Raw genomic sequence first — 11,847 nt, forward strand, 5'->3', positions numbered from 1 at the left:
CATAAAGTTTTTTTGTTGGTATTTATACCGATTTAGAATAATAAAATAAATCAACCATGATCCTTGGGAAATCTTAAAGTAAGATCCACGATAAGGCTTCTTCACCATATAAAAAATGTGTTCTCAGATTTTCCACGATCGTGTAGATATCTAACAGAAAGAAAAGAAGTGACATCGTGTGGGGTTTCATTCTTGTTAAATCTTAACTAGTCTCTTTTTTTTTTTTTTTTTTGGTAAGTACTAACTAGTCTCCTTTTTTTTTTCGGGAAATTTATATTTCACGCTTTCTTGTTTAGAGATTTCCTGATTTAGAGGAGAGTGTGGTTTCTGCAGCTTGATTAGGAATTGCTTTCCAATGTCAATCCCCAATTTGATGCACGAAACAAATGGATACCGGTAATGTCGTGGTAAAGCAAATTTAAGTCAGTTACAACTTCCTAAACGAGCAATGTTTCGCTAATTTCGGTACGAAGACATGATAGTATGGAATAGGAAGCTACTGTTTTTGGATTTAGCTTTCTCGCATAGAATCTTTTGAAGGTCAATTTCCACACCAGGGGTGGTCCAACAATGGATTAGTAGAATTAGTCTTACTCAATTCTTTTAGGATTGTTCCAACACTTGTAAACATTTCACATTCTTTACTTCCACGCTGTCAAGGATGAAAGACCACTTTTCTAATAATGGAGAACCCTTACTCCAACCAACTATCGATGGTCCACAAGAAAGTACATATAATCATGTTTTATCTTGCGCAGTTTCATTCTCATTTACATTTAAAAGTCGTTCAACGAAATCAAATTATTCACGAGAAAATTTGCCCGCAAAATGCATCCCGAGCATCGTTGATCAATAAATACTTGGAGGATAACCGACAAACCAAAATCAGTAGTTGAAGAAAAGAACGGGGAAGGAATTTAGAGATGGAAGCGAATGGGTCGAGATGCATTACAAGGAGGAGTGATTTGACCTACTTTGTAATCTTGGTATTACAGCCACTCCTAGCTTTACTTGTTCATTGGGGGTGGTGCCGCTTCCAACACGCTGCATGCATACTTTGATCAAAAGCCGTCTTGATCGGCAGAGACTTTCCTTGACAATTTAGGGACCGCTTGGGTCAAATATGTTTCCTGAAAATCAGAGGACATGACCACATTGCTTAATTAACTGTGTAAATGCTTTTCAGATTGGACATCTTAAAGGATTTCAGGTGAAACACATGTAAATCAACAGCATGAGCTAGTGCATGTCTTTTGGAATCTCTTTCTTTAGCTTTTTCTTAGATTGGTCAAAGGAAGACCAACTCAGCAACTACCTTGAAATTAGGGGTCTTCCCATATAATTATTATAATCATACAGTTGAAAGAGTTGCGTAAATGGTGTGGGTAATTCCCCACGGACATTAGTCGATAATCATGTCTGAAAAAGTTATGATAGGACACCTGTATAAATTATATTATGGAAACTTTCGTTTTCCATCTTTTTTGACCGCTGCTAATTGGCTATTTTCCTATTGAAACTTTAACGTTTAGCCCTTATCTTCTATCTTTTTAATTTTCCATGGACAGGTTTGAGTTAATGTTGAACACTTTTTCAGTTGTGATTCTAGCAAAGGAAGAAGAAGAAGAAGAAGAAGAAGAAGAAGAAGAAGAAGAAGAAGAAGAAGAAGAAGAAGAAGAAGAAGAAGAAGAAGAAGAAATCATATTTTCATTTTAGGCTAAGAAAGAATGAGAACGAAAAATATTAACATCATGAGAGAGGTGACGAAAGCTCGCTTTTCTTATTTTCATTTAGATATTGTTTCCAATCAAGTACTTTCCCATTGTTGTTTTCTTTTTCTTACTCAGCAATCAAGGCGAAAATTTTTACAAACATCACGAACTAAATATATCTATTCTTAATGTTGGTTTCTATGCACAGGTTTTCGTGAGGATGAACATTCATTAGCTATTGAACAATAAATCTACATCTAAATGTCTTTTGCAAGTAACATTTATGAGCATTTTTCCCATACCGTGGGCTAATTCACAAAAAGGTTATCGGGTTCAATCAAACGAGGCCGTTGATCTGATAACTAATAATGATTATTGATAAAGGTGTAACAATCATCTTCAGTCATTCAACCTCTCGTAATGAGCTTAATAATTTTGCGGTGGTTTTTGCCCATTGTAGAAAAGCCTGAGGGACTACAGGGGCCGATTATTTTTTTTTTTTTTTTTGAGGAACTCGATGCAAATTTCAACATATGTAAAATATATAATCTATGATGATGAGTAGCTTTCATATCCCTCATTGTATATTAAGTATAATATTTTATCTGGTTCCAGAGAGATAGAGTAATCATACCTCATAAACTAATGACAATTCCCCCGGGAAAATAAAATATCCGGACCACATACGCTGTTACTCCTTATAAGTTAAATGACACGCGAATCCTTCGTGAGACCTACGTCCAGATGTTTCCAGTCCATGCTGACAAGTTACGTCCATCCCGAAAACTAGAAGTCTCTTTCGTTTGAATATAGAATCCTACTTTTCTAATTTCTCCTTTTCACATTGACTTTAAAGACTTGGAAAGTTACGAAGGAGCCCTTGGTGTGTGGCACACTTTCGTTTTTCCTTTTAAAATAGTATACATCCCAAAGTAGCCCAGAAGCTATTAAATTCATAATTTAAAATTAAATGATTATTTTGTATCAAGAAAAAAAAAAAGCCTACCAAAATAGGTGACAATTATCGCCACGCTTTTCCAAACTTACATTGGAGACGATAGAGTTTTTGTAATTGGATATTTAACAAGAATATTGTTAACGAGATAATTTAAAAAAAAAAAGAGTCATAAATTTACTGTGAAGATATCAATTTAATTCTAAACCTTTCAATTTTGTCAATTGAGCCCTAAACGTTTTTGATGATTTGTTAATATTCGGTTTTTGTGGCTTAACTAGGAATTGCTCTCCAATGTCCATACCCGATTTGATGTACGAAATAATTGGATATCGGTAAGAAAACGAAGTTAAGTTAGTTACAAGCTTCTTATATGAGCAATGGTCCTCTATTTAGGGACACGTATATGGTAATTGAATAAGAAGCTACTGTTTTTGGATTTAGCTTTTTCATGTAGAATATATGGAAGGTTAATTTCCACACCAGGGGTGGTCCAACAACAATTTGGTAGATTTAGTCTTACTCAATTGTGGTGATGCAATCGCTTGTGCCTGATTTCACAATTAAGGATTGTTCCAATACTTATAAACATTTCATGTTCTTTACTTCCACGTTGCGAAGGATGAAAGACCACTTTTCTACAAATGGAGAACAGTAATTCCTTGAAACTGTCAACGGTCTAGAAGAAAAACTTGTAATCATGTTTATCTTGGGCAGTTTTATTCTCATCTGCATATAAAAGTCGCTCAATGAAGTCAAATCATTCGCAAGAAAAATCTACCCGTAGTATGCATCTCGAGCATCGTTGATCAACAAATGCTTGGAGGATAAGAGCAACCCAAAATCAGTAGTAGAAGAAAAGAACGGGGAAGGAATAAGAGATGGAAGCAAATGGGTCTAGTTGCATTACAAGGAGAAGAGATTTGACCTATGTTATAAATTTGGTATTACAGCCGTCGCTAGCTGTACTTGTTCATTGGGGTGCTGCCGCTTCCAACACGCTGCATGCATGCTTTAATCAAAAAGCGTCTTGATTGGTGGAGACTTTTCTTGACAATTCAGGGACCGCTTGGTTCAAATATGTTTCCTGATTATCAAAGGGCATGTCCACATTGCTTAATTAATTGTGTAAATGCTTTTCAGACTAGACATCTTAAATGATTTCGGGTGAAACACATGTCCGCCTCTGGCGGCTGGCTCGCGGAGGTCGGCGACGGCGGCTGGTGGGCTGTGGGCGGTGGTCATGCGGCGGCAGATGGCAGCGACGGTCGGCAGTCGGCAGTCGTGCGACGGCAGGGCGGTGGTCGTGCGGCGACGGGCGGCGGTCGGCAATCTGTGAGCAAGAAGAAAAAATGAATAAATACAAAATTTATAAATCGTACCAAACGCATTTATATTCTTTTCTATTTTAAGAATATAAATTTTGTATAGTTATCAAACTCGTTATTTTACTCAGAAATTGTTCCCCGAAAGTAGAAGCATTACCACGCGCACTCTAAATTGCGCGTCTCTTGGAATCTCTTTCTTTAGCTTTTTCTTGGATTGGTCAAAGGAGGAGCAACTCAGCAACTACATTGAAATTAATGGTCTTCCCATATAATTATTATAATCATACACTCGAAAAAGTCTTGCTTAAATGATATGTGTGAAACTTATATTATCACGTCTAAAGATATTATGGTAGGACACCTATACAAATTATATTATGGAAACTTTTATTTTCCATCTTATTGACTGCTTTAATTTGCTGTTTTCTCGTAGAAACTTAACATCTAGTCCCCATTTTCTTTCTTTTTAATTTGACGTGGACATAGGTTTGAGTTAATTTGAAAACGTTTTCAGTTGTGATTCCACCAAAAAAACGTGAAGACCCTTTTTTTTCCCCATTTTTCTAATATATATTTGGTTTGTGGAAAAAAAATTGAACGAGAATTGAGATATTGGAAATCATATTTATATTTTAGGCTAAGAAAGAATGACCACAAAAAAATTTACATTACGAGAGATTTAATGAAAGCTCGCTTTTCTTATTTTCATTCAAATATTGTTTCTAATCATCTACTTTTCCCATTGTTGTTTTCTTTTTCTTACACGGCCATGAAAGGGAAATTTTTTACGAACCTTAAGAACTAAAAATATTTATACATGATGTTGGTTTCTATACATAGATTTTCATTAGGATGAACATTTATTAAAACTATAGAACAATAGATCTACATCTAGTTGTCTTGTGCAAGTAACATTTATGGGCATTTTTACCATGCATCGGCTAATTCACAAAAAAGTTATCGAGCTCAATCAAACGAGACCGTTGATATGGTAACAATGATAATCGATAAACGTGTAACAACCATTTTTAGTCGTTCAACCTCACATAATGAGCTCAGTAATTTTGCAGTGATTTTTGCCCGTGGCATTGTAGAAAAGCCCGAGGGGCTACAGGGGCTGATTTTTTTTTCGGGAACTTGATGCAAATTTCAACATACTTAAAATCTAAGATCTATTATGATGAGTAGTTTTAATCTCTCTTTAATCTATAAGTACTATATTTTATCTGGTTCAAGTGAGAGATAGAGTAATAATACCTCATAAACTAATGTGAATTCCCCAAGGAAAATAAATTATCGGGTCCACATACACTGTTGCTCCTCATAAGTTAATTGACACGCGAATCATTCGTGAAGCCTACGTCCAAATGTTTCCAGTCCATGCTGACAAGTTATATCCATCCCGAAAACTAGAAGTCTCTTTCGTTTGAATTTAGAATCCAACTTTTCTAATTTCTCCTTTTTCACATTAACTTTAAAGACTCGGAAAGCTAGAAAGGAGACCTTGGTGCGTGCCACACTTTCGTTTTTTCTTTTAAAGTAGTATACTTCCCAAAGTAGCCTACAAGCTATTAAATTCATAATTTAAAATTAAATGGTTATTTTGTATCAAGAAAAAACCAAAATAGATGACAAGTATCGCCATACTTTTCCAAACTTATATTGGAAATGACAGACTTTTTGTGATTGGATGTTTAACAAGAATATTGTTAACAAGATAATTATTAAAAAAATCATAAATTTATTGTACATGTATCATTTCAATCCTCAACCTTTCAATTTTGTCAATTGAGTTCTAAACATTTTTCATGATTTGTCAATGTTTGGTTTCTACAACTTAACTAGGAATTGCTCTCCAATGTAAATTTGATGTATGAAATAATTAGATATGGGTAAAAAAGCAAAGTTAAGTCAGTTACGAGCTTCCTATACGAGCAATGTTCCACTATTTAGGGACACAGATATGGTAAATCTGGAATAAGAAGCTACTGCTTTTGTATTCAGCTTTCTCATGTAGAATCATGGAAGGTTAATTTCCACACCAGGAGTGGTCCAACATTGGTTTAGTAGAATTAGCCTTACTCAATTCTGGTGATATAATCGTATGTGACTAATTTCACAATTAAGAATTGTCCCAATACTTGTAAATATTCGCATTCTTTACTTCCACACCGCCAAGGATGAAAACCACTTTTCTACTGATGGAGAGTAGTAACTCCAAGCAATTGTCGATAGTCCACAAGAAAGATACTTGTAATCATGTTTATCTTGTACAGTTTCATTCTCATTTGCATTTGAAAGTCGTTCAATGAAATAAAATTATTCACAAGAAAATCTGCCCGCAAAATGCATCTCGAGCATTGTTGATCAATAAATACTTGGAGGATAATAGCAAGCCAAAAACAGTAGTGGCAGAAAAGAATGGGGAAGGAATTAGAGATGGAAGCAAATGGGTCCTAGTTGCATTACAAGAAGAAGCGATTTGACTTACTTTGTAATCTTGGTATTACGGCCACTCCTAGCTTTACTTGTCCATTGGGGTGCCGTCGCTTTCAGCACGCTGCGTGCATGCTTTAATCCAAAGCCGTCTTGATCGGCAGAGACTTTCCTTAATTAACTGTGGAAATGCTTTTCAGACTAGACATCTTAAAGGATTTCAGGTGATGTATATTAGCTACGGCAATGCAATTGGCTCTCCAAAAGTCACGGCAAGGCCCGTGATGCATGGGTCTTGAGTATTGCTATGATGTTTCCGAGTCAATGTTAGTCATAAATTTCTTTTGTTGGTGTTTATACCAATTTAGAAGAATAAGATAAATCAACCGTGGTCCTTGGGAAATCTTAAAGTAAGATCCACGACACAGCTTATTCACTTTATGAAAATTTGTTCTCGGATTTTCCACGATAAAGCTTCTTCACTTTATAGAAAGTTCTTACCTTCTTCACTATATAGAAAGTTTTTCTCAGATTTTCCACGATTGTGTGAATATTTAACAAAAAGAAAAGAAGTGATTGTGTGGGGTTTCCTTCTTGTTAAATCCTAACTAGTCTCCTTTTTTTTTTTTTTAAATTATATGTAGAAATTTATATATCAGGCTTTTTTTCCTGATTTAGAGGAGAGTTTGGTTTCTGCACCTTGACTAGGAATCGCTCTCAAGTGTCCATCCCCAAGTTGATGCACGAAATAATTGGATACTAGTAATGTTGCGGTAAAGCAAATTTAAGTCAGTTACAAGCTTCCTAAATGAGCAACATTCCTCTGATTTCGGGATGAAGACATGATACTTTGGAATAAGAAGTTACTATTTTTGGATTCAGCTTTCTCGCGTAGAATCTTTCGAAGGTTAATTTCCGCGCCAGGGGTGGTCCAACAATGGTTTAGTAGAACTAGTCTTGCACAATTCTGATGATGTGATAGGGTGTGTTTGATTTCACAATTAAAGATTCTTCCGATGCTTGAAAACATTTCACATTCTTTACTTCCACGCTGCCAAGGATGAAAGATCACTTGTCTAATAATGGAGACCCTAACTCCAAGCAACTGTTGATGGTCCATAAGAAAATACTTGTAATCATGTTTATCTTGTACAGTTTCATTCTCATTTGCATTTAAAAGTCGTTCAATGAAGTCAGATTATTCACGAGAAAATTTGCCCACAAAATGCATCTCGAGCATTGTTGATCAATAAATACTTGGAGGATAATAGCAAGCCAAAATCAGTAGCGGCAGAAAAGAACGGGGAAGGAATTAGAGATGGAAGCAAATAGGTCTCGTTGCATTACAAGAAGAAGCGGTTTGACCTACTTTGTAATCTTGGTATCACAGCCACTCCTAACTTTGCTTGTTCCTTGAGGTGCCGCCGCTTCCAACACGCTGAATGCATGCTTTAATCAAAAGCCGTCTTGATCGGCAGAGACTTTCTTTGAAAATTCAGGGACCACTTGGGTCGGATATGTTTTTTTGAAAATCAAAGGGCACGTCCACATTGCTTAATTAAATGTGCAAATGCTTTTCAGACTAGACATCTTAAAGGATTTCAGGCGAAACACATGTAAAATCAACAGCATGGGCCCAGTGCATGTCTTTTGGAATCTCTTTCTTTAGCTTTTTCTTTGATTGGTCAAAGGAAGAACAAATCAATGCCTACCTTGAAATTAGGGGTCTTCCCATATAATTATTATAATCACACGCTCGAAAAAGTCTTGCGTAAATAATGTGTGTGATTCTCTATGGACATTAATCGATAATCACGTTTGAAAAAGTTATGATAGAATACATGTATGAATTATATCATGGAAACTTTTATTTTCCATCTTTCTAAATGTTGCTAGTGGCCTATTTTCCTGGTGAAACTTTAACGTTTGGTCCTTATCTTCTTTCTTTTTAATTATATATGGATAGGTTTGAGTAAATTTTGATAACTTTTTCGGTTGTGATTCCACCCAAAAAAAGAAAGATAGTGAAGACCTAATATTTTTCCTATTTTTAAATATACATTTGGTTTTTGGAAAAAAATGAGAATGGAGATATGAATTCATTTTTTTTTTCACTTTAGGCTAAGAAATAATGAAAATGAAAAACATTTACATTATGCGAGATTTAATGAAAACTCACCTTTCTTATTTTCATTCAGATATTTTTTCCTATTATCTACTTTCCCATCAATGTTTTCTTTTTCTTACATAGCAATGAAGGCGAAAATTTTTACAGACCTCATGGACTAAATATATCTATACTTGATGTTGGTTTCTATTTACAGATTTTTGTTAGGATGAACATTTATTAGCCATAGAAAAATTGATCCACATCTAAATGTCTTGTGCAAGTAATATTTATGGGCATTTTTGCCATGTTGAGGGCTAATTCATAATAAAAATTATTGGGTTCAATCAAACGCGACTATTGATCCAATAATAATGTTTTTCAATCAACGTCTAATCACCGTTAGTCATTCAACCTCTTTCATAATTTTGCCGTGGTTTTTTTTCCCACGGCCTTGTAGAAAGGCCCGAGGGTCTACTATGGCCGATTTTCCCAAGGAACTTGTGATGCAAATTTTGCCATATATGAACAATATAATATATGATGATGCATAACTATCATATCTCTCCTTGTATATTAAGAACAATATTTTATCTGGTTTGAGTGAAATAGATAAATTATACATCATAAACTAATGTCAATTCCCCAAGGAAAATAAGTTATCCAGACCTCATGCGCTGTTACTCCTCATAAACTTACATCACACGCAAATCTTTTGTCAATCCTGCATCCACATGACTCCATTTTTTGACCCAAAAAAAGACTCCATTCTGACTAGTGACGATCACGCCGAAAACTAAAAGTCTCTTCCTTTTGTATTCGAAGTCCAACTTTCCTATAGATTCTCCGGTTCACATTTGACTTTAAAGACTTAGAAAGTAGAGATTGGCGTGCGGCACACTATCTTTTTTTTTTTTTTTTCGCTTCTATAATTGTATCCGTCTCAAAGTAGGCCACAAGCTATTAAATTCCTAATTTCATATTTAATGATATTTCATTACAGGGAAAAAAAAAGGACCACAATAGGCGACTAGTATCGCTGTGCCAAACTTTTATCGGAAATGCTAGACTTCCGGTAATTGGGTGTTTAACAAGTATCTTGTTAATTAAGTGCTTATCAAAATAGGCATACGATGTGTGGTAAATACCTTCCTAATTAGGACTAATCGGTTTCCGGTCCGGTCCAGTTCCAAGGTGAAAACAGGAGGACCGGTTCCCAAATTCCAGGACTTGAAACTGGACCGACCAATCACTGGAACCGGGAACTGGACGGACCGACCGGTCCGGTCTAGTGGAACCAATAATTTTTTGTTCAGGGGCAAAAATAGATTTCGAAAAGGAATCTCTCCATGGATAAGTTAGGCAATATTCAAATTCAAAAATACAGGAAATTTGAATCTTAGATTCTGGACCATTGGCGAGGGACTTGGGGCACAATACAAATGAAAATGAAAACAAAAGTTGTGTCCGGCTGAGCTTACGGCCGAGCTTCGATTTTTTCAGTGGTCGGAAGGTAAAGCGGAAGGGGAAATGGGAAGGTAAAGCACTAACAGAAAGTAAAAAGGGAAGGACGAAGGAGGGGGAAAACAAAATCTAAGGGTAGAGGGTTTTTCTCAAGTATTTTTTTTTTTTAATATCAACCAGTCTGGTCCGGTTCCCACCTTGGAATGAGGAACCAGACCGACCGGCCACCAGTTCCAAGAATGGGAACCGGGAACTAGACCGTTCTCTCCGGTAACCGCCCGGAATTGGTTGGTCTGGTTTGGTCCGGTCTGGTCCGAATGGTTCCCATTGCACACCCTTATTCCTAATGGCATGTAATGTAACTTTATTATTTTTTTTTATTTTCTTTTTGAAGGTTTCATAATAGTAAGATAATACTTTCTAGTCAATTTTATCAATTGCAGTGGCTGTACATTTGCTTTGACAACACATCGTTAAGTCTCTCTCTCTCTCTCTTTCTGACTATGATTGCAAATTGGAATTACCTGTTCTGATTATACAGATTGACACTCAAATACAGGAACGTCACGGAGCCATTTGAAGAAACCATTGTAATCTTTTCTCTGCCTTTTTATGATTCTTCTTACTAAGTAAATTATAGAGAGTTTGTCCATTTATGTTCTGACCTTATAACAAGTTTTACTCTTTTCCACATCGAATGGAGAAAGGAGGCTTGCGATGACAACGGTTGCAATGAAATTACATAAATCAATTTCTTGAAATTCTATTTGACAGTATTCAACTTCTGATAATAAGGTTCTTATATAGTTCTGAGTTGCCAAGCTGTTTAAAAGGATGATATTTCTATTAAAAAAAAAATCCTTTGCAAGGTCCTAAGGTTGAATGAGAGTATAATAAACTTTTTTGATATATTATCTTTATACTTGTATTTTATAAAGAACTGAATTTTTACTGCTTACTTATCCATGGATTATGTTGAAAGTGAAGATTAAGGGGGAGGTATGTATTTTCTGTTCATAATTTTTTTTTTCTGAATTTAATGGGGATTTGCTCATTTCAGCAAGTAAAAAACGAAAATGACAATTCAGGATTACACATTTTACAATGCCATAATTATGTAGTTTTCTAACGACTCATATTGACTTTTTCACACGCTCCTTGTCTGTCTTGACCAAATTAATGATGAATGGTGTCCAATGAAGAGCAATGTGGAAAGAACAAATTGATGTGGAGGGTGCTTCTGGGTGGCTTCTGGTCATCTCATGCTTCTTTGGAATATGAGTGGTTCTGTTTGCTGTGTGCGAAGTACTTTAGATAGGTAGTGAAGATCATAGCATAAATTAACCACGAGGAACTACTTTTAAAGGGTGGATTTTGCCTCTGCTTTGTCCATGGAGCACAGAGATTCATCGGCATAACACTATCTCATCATGCAAGGTAATTTTTTGGTAATATCTTTGGGATTTATCAAAGCGGCGCTCTTGAGTCTCCATTTTATGTCATAAAGCAGAAGTCTCCATTTTAATCCCAACGAGCCAAGATTCTCACACATCTCCACAATTAACATGGGGCATAATCTTGCTAAAATTCCATGAACCGCTTGCAATAATCACTATCAAAATTTGTGGGAATCGCGGATCCATAGTTTGTGCATTATTGATAGATTTTTGGACAATACCACGAACACGGCATTATTCGTAAGGTTCAAAGTGCCATCCTTTGTTCCATCATCTTTAGATATTAATTAAAAGGTATTCGAGGAATTTCTCTTTAATTTGCATGGAGCCAAAGCTTTTTCTCTTTTGTTTTGTTTTTTGGTCGGGGCAAGGGGCAAGAAACTACTGA

Source organism: Eucalyptus grandis, chromosome 6, assembly GCF_016545825.1.
Source record: "Eucalyptus grandis isolate ANBG69807.140 chromosome 6, ASM1654582v1, whole genome shotgun sequence".
Taxonomy (NCBI): domain Eukaryota; kingdom Viridiplantae; phylum Streptophyta; class Magnoliopsida; order Myrtales; family Myrtaceae; genus Eucalyptus; species Eucalyptus grandis.